This window comes from Elephantulus edwardii, unplaced genomic scaffold (assembly GCF_000299155.1).
Source record: "Elephantulus edwardii isolate Elephantulus edwardi_28Jun2011 unplaced genomic scaffold, EleEdw1.0 scaffold00585, whole genome shotgun sequence".
In the NCBI taxonomy this organism is placed as follows: domain Eukaryota; kingdom Metazoa; phylum Chordata; class Mammalia; order Macroscelidea; family Macroscelididae; genus Elephantulus; species Elephantulus edwardii.
The window spans coordinates 45180-55578 of record NW_006400335.1 but is presented as its reverse complement, the minus strand read 5'-3'; the positions used below and the strand labels follow the sequence as shown (position 1 = coordinate 55578).

The 10399-nt window shown below is 36.4% G+C and overlaps 2 pseudogenes; one reads left to right on the top strand and one right to left on the bottom strand.

The window, feature by feature from the left end:
* Window positions 1-6260: 6260 nt before the first annotated feature.
* On the bottom strand, window positions 6261-6813 carry LOC102859427 (annotated as a pseudogene).
* A 183-nt stretch (window positions 6814-6996) lies between these two features.
* The window catches only part of LOC102859829, an 18731-nt pseudogene continuing 15328 nt past the window's right edge, over window positions 6997-10399 (top strand).

The window sequence follows — 10399 nt, the reverse complement described above, 5'->3', positions numbered from 1 at the left end:
AATATGTCAATTGGTATTCCACCAATTCCTGGGGCCATATATTTTGCCAATTCCTTCAGAGAAGCTTAAACTTCCCCCTTCCTCACTGTTGCCTCTTGATCATTTGTTGCTTCATGAAATTCTTCTGTGTCAGCCAACTCTTTTTGGTATAGTGCCTCTGTGTTTTCCTTCTACTTTTGTTGCTTCCTGAGTCATTCAATATTCTGCCTAAAACATTCTTAAGTATTTTCACTTGAGGCTTGAACTTGTTTTTCAGTTCCTTTGGCTTAAGAAATGCTGAAAGATTTTACAACTTTTGATATTCCTACTTTAGTTCCTTGCACATTTCATTATAATATTTTGCTTTGTCTTCCCTAGCAGCCCTTTGAAAGCTTCTTTTCAGCTCCTTAACTTCTTGATTTCTTCCTTTTTCTTTGGCTTCTAGGTATTGCAGTGCAATAGTCAGAATCTCTTCTAACATCCATCTTGGTCTTTTTTCCCTTCTCTCCTCTGTATTTGTAATGACTTTTTGCATTCTTCATGAATGATATTTTCCCACAGCTCATGTGGTATTTGCTCATTAGTGCTCAAGGCTTCAAACTTGTTACCAAGATGCTCTTTAATTCTTTGGAATAGACTTGAGTACTCTGTGGTCCTTGATCCACCTTGAATTGCTGTGTAGTTTATTCGATTTTTGTTGTTGTTAGCTTTCTTTTTTTTAATAGTAAGAGGTGTGGGTCTTGCTTGAATTTTATACAAATGGTTTTCCAATTTTGCCACAACCATTTGTTATTTCATCTCCTTGTCAAAAATCATTTATCCATAGGTAGATGAGCTAATTTCTGGGTTCTGAATTCTGTTTCATTGATCTATGTGTCTGTCACTGTACCAGTACCATGATGTCTTCACCACCATAGCTGTATAGGAGTTTTTGAAATCAGAGAATGTGATGCTTCCTACCTTGTTTCTCTTTTTCAGGAGTGCTTTACATTTTCAGGGTCTCTTTCCTTTCCACATTAAAGAATGGAATCGGTGTCTCTGGTATTACGTTGAACATGTAGGTTGTCTTTGGTAGAATTGTCATTTTCACAACATTGAATCTTCCTATTCATGAGTATGATATATTCTTCCATTTCTCCAGGTCTCTTTTTATTTATTCTAATAATGTTTTGCAATTTTCTTTGTGTTGGTCTTTTGTGTCTCTAGTTAGATTTACTCCCAAGTATTTTATCTTAAATCATAAGATCTTTGGGTTGGCAGTGAAACTTTCTATGGACCATGCCACTAAATCTCCCTCATTAGCAATTTGAAAGACACAAAACAAAACAACTAAAAAGATATTGCAACAGCAATAACAGCAGAGTTGAAGAGAACAGAGAACAGAAGAGGCTACAAGAGTGATGAAATATTGGAACTGTCATATAATACATGTCATATACATGTTATATAATACATATAACAAATTTCATATAATAATAGGTTTGTAAAATAGTTCAACTATTGTGAAACCAGTATGACTTCTCCTTACAAATTTGGTTTCATTTTATCCAGAAACGTCTAAGTATAGATCCTAAAACTCTGGTGTCCTACTGATCAAGGAGTTTAATTCATTCCAAAGTAGGAAGTTTCAATCTATCACTTGTTTCATGGAAGAAAAATGGGCAGTCAATCTCCTCCCATTAGATTTATAGTTTCTGAAAATCATTTGAAGATGGAGGTGAGTTTAGTAATGAGTCAATTCGGACTCTTTTTCACTGAGTTGAGTTTGAGTTGAGGACTATATCCTTTAGTAAAGCCACAGAGTAACATGATTATCTGTCAAACATAGTGAGCTTAGAATAAAAAGGGAAGACATATCCTTTTACTTGATAAATGAGAGAGAATGTGTGTGTGTGTGTGTGTGTGTGTGTATCCCATATAGAATTCCCAATAATTTGTCTAGATATTTTCCCTTAAAATGTTAGAATACAACTCTCCATTCTTAAATGGGAGCTGTTCATAATGATTTTCTTCCAAAGAATATAATATAAAAAGGGGTGGGGAATGAATTGAAGAAACTATATGGTGCTCCGTCTAACATACTTTGGACATGTTGTGAGGAGAGACCGGTCCTTGGAGAAGGACTCATGCTTAGGAGGGTGGAGGGACAGAGCAGGAGGGGAAGGCCCTTTATGAGGTAGATTGATTCAGTGACTGGGATAATCAGGATGGAAGTGTCAGAGACAGTGCGATTGGCACAGGACAGAGCAGAGTCTAGGGCTGTTGTACATAGGGTCGCTATGAGTTGCAAGCGACTTGATGACACATAACAACAATAACAACATATGGTGTAGAAACAGAACAAGTATTACTTCAGCCAGTTAATCAATATCAACATTAATAGTTATGTTCATAGTGTGCATCTAGATATGATAAGATCATATCTAGATAAAATGCCATTTTACTTCTAAAGTATCCCTTTCCAAAATATCTAATCTCATCATAACCAAGAGATGAATATCACAGAAATCACAAGTGAAATATATTCTACATAACAACAACAATACCTACTCAATGCTTCTCAAAACTTTTCATCCAAATCAGGAAATGTCTCCAAAGCTAGATCTGACCATAAGCAAGATGACTAAATCTGAGATAATATACCATATAGGAGTTGTTGTTGTTGTTGTTGTTGTTGTTGTTATGTGCTGTCAAGTCAGAGTTAACCCACAGCTGACCCTCTGGTGGTTTTACAGAGGCAGTAAATCACATGGGAGGAGATTGTCCAATCTTCTTCCATGTAGCAACTGATGGATTCAAACCACATGGCTTTGGGTTTGCAATACAACTTCTTATAACCAGACCAACAGTGCTACCAGATGGCAGTCAGGACTAGGAGGAAAAAATATAACTTGTTAATAGTGATTTGTTATTATTAAAAGAACTATGAGTCAGAGCAGAATATTGTCTAACTCTCTTGCTTGTTGAGGAGAAGACCTTCTTTGGTGAAGTAGAAGGCCTACAAGGATGAGGGAGACCCTAGAGGAGATGGATTAGTACAGTATATATAATGATAAACTCAAGACCAGGAAATGTTCTATTCTGTGTACATAAAATAATTATAAATCAGAGTAAACTTAATGGAAGCTATCTCTAATGTGAGAACTATTAAATAAGAAATAAGCTACGTGATACACAGAAATTCTCTGAGTTATTAGAGAAATTATTCTTTACATCTATAATTGCTCCAAAATAATATAATTATTTTAATGTTTAAAAATAAAACCAATTGAAAACTACCTATTTTTCCCTTTGTTTCTTCAGAGGGAAGGTGAACATACTAGGCATAAGATAAAAGGAGACCAATTATAGTTATATAAAACAAAAAATGATTAAGTTATAAGTGGGAGAATGTTTACTGGAGATTTTGAGAAATTAATTAAGTGATCTGACAAGAATTAATCTAGACAATAATACAAATAGTATTCATTGAGCCATAATACATATACTATTTTCTAATTCTTCACATAATTTAATTTTATAATAACCCACCTAACAGATGAGGAAACTGAGCTGTGTCAGTTACTTGTCTGAGGTTACCTAGAAATTACTAGCAAAAATGGAAAATTATCCTTGTCTCAATCCATTATGCTATCCCATGGGACTATCTTCAGAATTGATTAAAAAGACAAACTGCTCCAAGAAGAAAGAGAAAATGACAAAAGTATTAGAAAGCCAAGATACTAATAACCATAAGACAGAACAGAACTCATTGTCACAGAGTTGCAATTGACAAATCATAGCTGACACTCCAACAGGTTTTGTGAAGCTGTAAATTATATGGAAGAAGATTATCCGTTTTCCCTCAGAATCCCTCTTTGTTTTGAACCACCAGAGATGTGCTGTGTTTGAGTTAGCAATTCAAATACTTATGGACTAGATATTTAATGTCCTTGAAATATGTTTTGTTTTTTCTCAATCATTAAACATCACCAATTAAGAGACACACAAATTTAATGCACCAAAACATGGAAAGCATTGCAGTACATGTTATCTTTTTAGTATGGAAGAACACATGTGTTTAATACTCATTGCAAGATACTCTGGTACCAACAATAAGCAAAATATAATGTTCATATTGGAAGTGTTCTATTCCATAATGAGTGATAGCAATCACCAGGAAGGTAGAGAATGGATTGTGGTCAACCAATTCCTTGGAAAAGAATAAACATAAAAGACTTAATGATATTTTATAGTGTATGTTTAGTAAATTAAACACATTTCTAGTATGTGTTTAAAAATTACTTGAGCTTATGCAGCACAATTATCTTGATTTTCTCTATGCAATGTTTTCCTGCAAATTAATCCATAGATTATAGCAGAAATGAAATTGAAAGAATCACCAACATTACTAAGTTAGAGGTGTGAGCATTTTATTTTTAAATGGTAGATTGTACTGAAAATCTTGGTCGATTCTGGGAAGCTGTGATCTTTCTGTTTTGGAATGTATCCTAGTTGCAGGGTAGCCAAGAATTCTTCCACTAGTATTTCTTCAGGTGAACTGCTTTTTTCTGCCTATGATGAAACTATTTTATTTATAAAGCTTTGATGCTTATACTGCTTATGATCTTCTATGAGCACTTCAAAGGGGAAAATTAGCTTCTTGGAAAAATATAATGACCTAAATCCAGCAATTAGGACCATGCATATGTTGAACTCATGTTGACTGTTTATATGGCATTTCTTTTTGGAACAGATTGTCTTGGAAGCCTATAAATGAAGAAAGGTGCTAATCTGAAGCATTTGGAAATGGCTACATATCAATCTTTCATTTAGGTTCTATTCCTATTAAGGTCTTTGCTCTGAGGCAAGTTGGAAACTACTGTGTATAATTGGCAGTTAGGGGTTACACATTCATTAACTATTCTTACCATTAATATAATTTAAAATTTATGTAAAAGCTCAAAATAGAAGCAAATCTGCTGTTGCCAAGTCAATCCCAATTCACCACAATCCTCCACTGATTCTTCAATGTTGTAAATCTTATGAGGATGAGACTGCCTTGTCTTTCAAACAGTTGATATTTCAACTAACAACCCAATGCATAAAACACTCTGCCACCACAAATCCTTAGCAATTATACTCAATAATCCCAAGCTGAGGTTAGTTTTTTATGTCTTTTTTTCCCTCTTCCATATTGGTAGAGACTTATTAAATGTGGACCTGGAGATAGGAATGAGGCTGGGGCTAGAATGATAGAATACTGCATAATCATTGATTTATTCATAGCATAGCAAATATCTCTAATAAAAAACATAAACACAGATTATACACATGAATTTCAACTGATGCAAAGGAATCAGATTGATTATATTTGTGGAAGAAATCAAAGGAGAAGTTCAATATTAACAGTATAAACTAGTCCAGGTGCTGATTGTGGAACAGACCATCAAATACTCAAATGAAACTTCAAATTAAAGCTGAAGAAAGTCAAATCAAAGCCACAGTAATCAAAACTTGATGTGAGGCTATCCCACCTGAGTTTAAAAATCAACTCAAGAGCAAGTTTGAGGCCTTGAGAACTAATGAATGGAGACCAGATGAGCTGTGGAAGGATGTCAAGAGTATCATTCACGAAAAATGTAAAAGGTAATCAGAAAAACAGAAGAAGAAAAGACAGAAATGGATGTCAGAAGAGACTCTGAATACTGCATTAGAGCACCAAGAAGCCAAAGCCAAGGAAAGAAATCAAGAATATAAGGAACTGAACAGAAAATTTCAAAGGGCAGCACAGGAAGACAAAGCAAAATATTATAATGAAATGTGCAAAGAATTGGAATTTTCAAATCAAAAGGGCTGAACTTGCTTGGCATTTCTTTTTTTTTTTAAGGTTTGCAGCTATTTTATTTACAAGTATACATTTAACACAATGAAATAAACACTGATATATCAAGCTTAGTTTAGAGTACTGTAACAATATGTATTTTGATGATTACATTATTTTAAACAGCAAATTACACTGAAAAATTAGTGCCGGTAAGATTCTTGGTCATAGTATTATTAAGAAATACAATATATAAATTGAAAATATGATTGCTTAAAATTTGAAAATGGAAGTGATCTCATTTGGACAGTCTGAGTTTAACATAATCTGAAAGTGGGGAATGGGGAGAAGCTCTGACCCAAATGATATATTTCAGGATAAAAGAAGAAAAAAGAAGCATAGTTTATCGTAAAGGAAAATGGGCAGTTTGCTTCTTCAGGTAAAGGTATTCCCAGTGTCCTCAGGTTTTGCAGTAGATTCACATCACTGAGCATGACGACTTTCCTTGCGAAGCTATCCATTGATTTTTTCTGCTTCCAAAATTATCCTCCTAAAAACATCAACAGCAGTCTGATTTTCTTTAGCAGAAGATTCCAAACATGCTGCATTCCAAGATTCTGCTAAAGCCTTCCCTTCTTCATAACTGATCACCCTTTCCATATGTAAGTCTTTCTTATTTCCCACCAAAACATAATAGGTATTTGAACTTTTCCCACCATATCCAACAATTTGCCATGAATAATTTTAATCACTTCAAAACTTTTGATTGATGTAACAGAGTACACAAGAATATAACCACTAATATTTACAGAGTAAGTCTGAGGAAAAATGGACTATTCATCTTGTCCAGCTGTGTCTACAAGTTGAAGGTGATATTCTTGTCCACTTCAGATCAATTTTGTAAAAGTGTTTTCAATGGTTGGGTCGTAGGAATCAACAAATTGGCCTTCAACGAACTGAATTGTCAATGAGGATTTCCCCACGGACCGGTAGCCCAGGATGGCGATCTTCCGGGACTTGGACTACGGCATGTTCTCGGCCTTCCAGCCCGGCCCGAAACCTCACCACCCGCGGTGGTGGCTCAAGGTGCTGCTGCTGCTGCTGCTGCTGCTGCTGCTGCTGCTGCTGCTGGAGTGGACAGTGGCGGCGGCTGCGGGCAGCCACATACAGGGCGTGGTGGCCGAGGCTCTCGTGCGCTTGCCCGCTAGGCCTTCATGCCAACCGCCTGGAACCGACCGAGCGCCCCGCCCCGACGCGGGCACGTGATGGCTCGCTGGCCCCCTCGACTGCCATCACTGCCCCCTGCCCGCCCCCTCCGCCAAGTCCAAGGCTACCTGTGTGGTGCGCTTTACTTTAAAGGGAAAAAGGGGGACGCGGCATTTCTTAAACTAAAGGAACTAAAGAACAATTTCAAGCCTTGAGTTGCAATACTTAAGGATGCTATGGGCAGAATATTTAATGATCGTGGAAATACTAAAAGAAGATGGAAGAAGCATACAAAGTCACTATACCACAAAGAATTGGCTAGCACGGAATAATGTCAAGAAACAACATATGATCAAGAGGCAATGGTAATGAAGGAGGAGGTTCAGGCTTCTCTGAAGGCCTTATTATAAATATTTCCCCAGGAATTGATGGAATACTAATTGACACATTTTAACGTGCTTACCAAGTTGTGTCAAGAAATCTGGAGGACAACTACCTGGCCAAATGACTGGAAGAGAATCATATTTATTCCCACTTCAAAGAAAAGATGACTCTGGAAACTATGAACTTTGAGAAATGGCAATAATTGTAGAAAGGCTATAACAACAACAAAAGAAAAGGTGACCTGATACAATGTGGAAATTATCATACAATATCACTCATATCACATGCAAGCAAAATCCTGCTGAAGATTATCTAGGAATGACTGGAACAGAACACTGTCAGAGAACTACCAGTTACACGTGGCACTAAAGACATTATCGCCGATGTCAGAGAGATCTTGATTAAAAGCAAAGAGTACCAGAGGAATGTCTATCTATGCTTCATTGACTATGGAAAGGCATTTTACTGTGTAGATTACAACAACACTGTGGTTAACCATGAAGAGAATGGGAATCCCTGAAACCTATACTCAGGCCTCAGAAGCAGTCATAAGAATAGAGCCGGGAAACACATCATGGTTCAAAATCAGGAAGGGAGTGCATCAGGGATGTGTCCTGTTTCCGTATCTTTTCAATCTACATGCAGAACAGCTCATTTGGAAGGCAGGGCTTTATGAGGAGGAATATGGCATTAGGATTAGACTCATCAACAACAACCTAATGCAGATGAAACAACCTTGCTTGCTGAAACTGAAAAGGATCTGAAGTGCTTGTTGTAGAAGCTCAAGAACTATAGTATTCAATATGGATTGAAGCTCAACATCAAGAAGAAAAAGATTCTCACCACTGGGTCAATTGACAGTCCCATGATGGATGGAGAAGAGATTGAGGCTGTCAACAGTTACAGCTTGTGTGACTCCTCAGACAACACTTTTGGCACGAGCAGTCAGAAAATCAAAAGGTGAACTGAATTAGGTAAGTTTACTGTCAGGGACCTTTCCAGAGTATTGAGAAGCAACAATGTCATTCTGGAGACTATGGTGCACCTTATCTAGTCCATGGTCTTCACAATCACTTCCTATGCATCAGAGAGCTGGATAATAAATAAGAAGGATAGAAGAAGAATTGATGTCTGAGTTTTGGTACTGGAGAAGAGTCTTGAACATGCCATAGACTGCCAAGAAAACAAATAGGTCTCTCTTGGAGAGGGTAAACCAAGTTTCTCCTTGCAGGTTAGGATTTTAAAGCTCTGTCTCACATACTGAGGGTATGTGGCCATGAAATATCGATCCTTTGAGAAGGACATCATGAAATGAAGGGTGAAGAGATAGTACAGGTGAGGAAGACTCCAGATGAGATGGATTGATAAAGTAACTAGGGCAATGGGTGTATGTGTTCCAGTGTCAGTGTCAGTGAGACTGGCTCAGGACAGGGCAGGCTTCAGAACTATTGTACATAGGGTTGCTATGAGTTGCAGGCAACTTGACACCACATAACAATAACAATACCACTCTGGAAAATTTGAAAACATACAGGAAATGGAAAAATTCCTATAAATCCACATCATACCCAAATTGATACACATAGAAGTGGAACATTTGAAAAGATCAATCACAAAAAAAATAAATTATACAAGTCATAAAATGTCTCCATCAAAAAAAATCAAGGCCCACATGGCTTTGCAAGTGAATTTTACCAAACATTCAGAGACAAACTATCAACAATTTTACTTAAATTATTTCAAAAATAGAAAAAGAAAGGACATTCCCAGACTCATTCTTTTAAGCATACATCATCTTTTTAGCCAGCACCACTTATTGAAGAAGTTGTCATTTCCCCATCTGATAGATTTTATTTCCTTGTCGAATATCAGTTGAACAAAGCTAGATAGATCTATTTCTGGGTTCTTGATTCTGTTCCATTAGTGTATGTGCCCATCATTGTACAAGTACCATGCTGTTTTGATTATTACCTCTGTTTAGTGGGTTGTGAAGTCAGGAAGTGCTATGCATCTCACTTCATTTTTGTTTTTCTGAAGTGCTCGGGTTTATTGGTGCTCTCTTTTTTTCTCCACATAAACTTGACAGTTTCTCTTTACATCTCCTTTAAAAATTAATTTGGTATCTGTATTGGGATTGCATTGAACACATAGATTGTTTTGGTAGGATTTTAATTTTCACTATAGGGAAAATGTTCAAAATCACTGGCAATAAGAGAGATACAAATCAAAACTACAATGAGATACTATCTTCCCCAATAGCAGTGGCAAAATTTATCAGGGCAGTAAGCAATAAATTTTGGAGAGAATGTGGAGAGGTGAGAATTCTAATATACTGTTGGTGAGATTGTAAAATGGTACAACAATGGTACAACTCTGGAAGACAGTTTGGTGTTTCCTCAAAAATCTGAACATAGAAACGCCATGTGACTCAACTATTCTATTACTAGAAATGTTCCAAGGAAATTAAAACTGAGACACAAGTGGAGATTTGAATATCAGTATTCATAAGAGCATTATTCACCATTGTAAGGATAAGGAAACAGCCCAAATGCCCAACCACAACTGAGTGGATTGAGAAATTGTAATAAATTTGTGCAGCAGAAACGATAAAGCACTAAGAAACAACAATTTAAAAAAATACCACATAACTTGGGAGAACCTGGATATTATTATATTGAGTGAACTGACTCATTTTAGTAAGGACAAATACTGCATAAGTCCATTATTGTAAAAATAAAAGGATAACTAATAAAGCATGTATGGGGACCCAAGGGGAAAATGGGGTGGAAGTAGAAGTATGAAGATTGGTAAGGACAAAATCACAGGCATGCACAATTTTGTGGGTGGAGGGAGGGGGTAAAGGAAATGGGAAAGATCTTGTAGGAACATGAAAAGACAGAGTGGTGGTGGGCATAGTCCAACAGTGTTTAATTTTCTAAAACATAATGGGATTGATTATATGAAGCACAAGGTGAATATAGAATTGTGTGAAGCACAATGTTTATAAACTTTATATGCAAACCACTA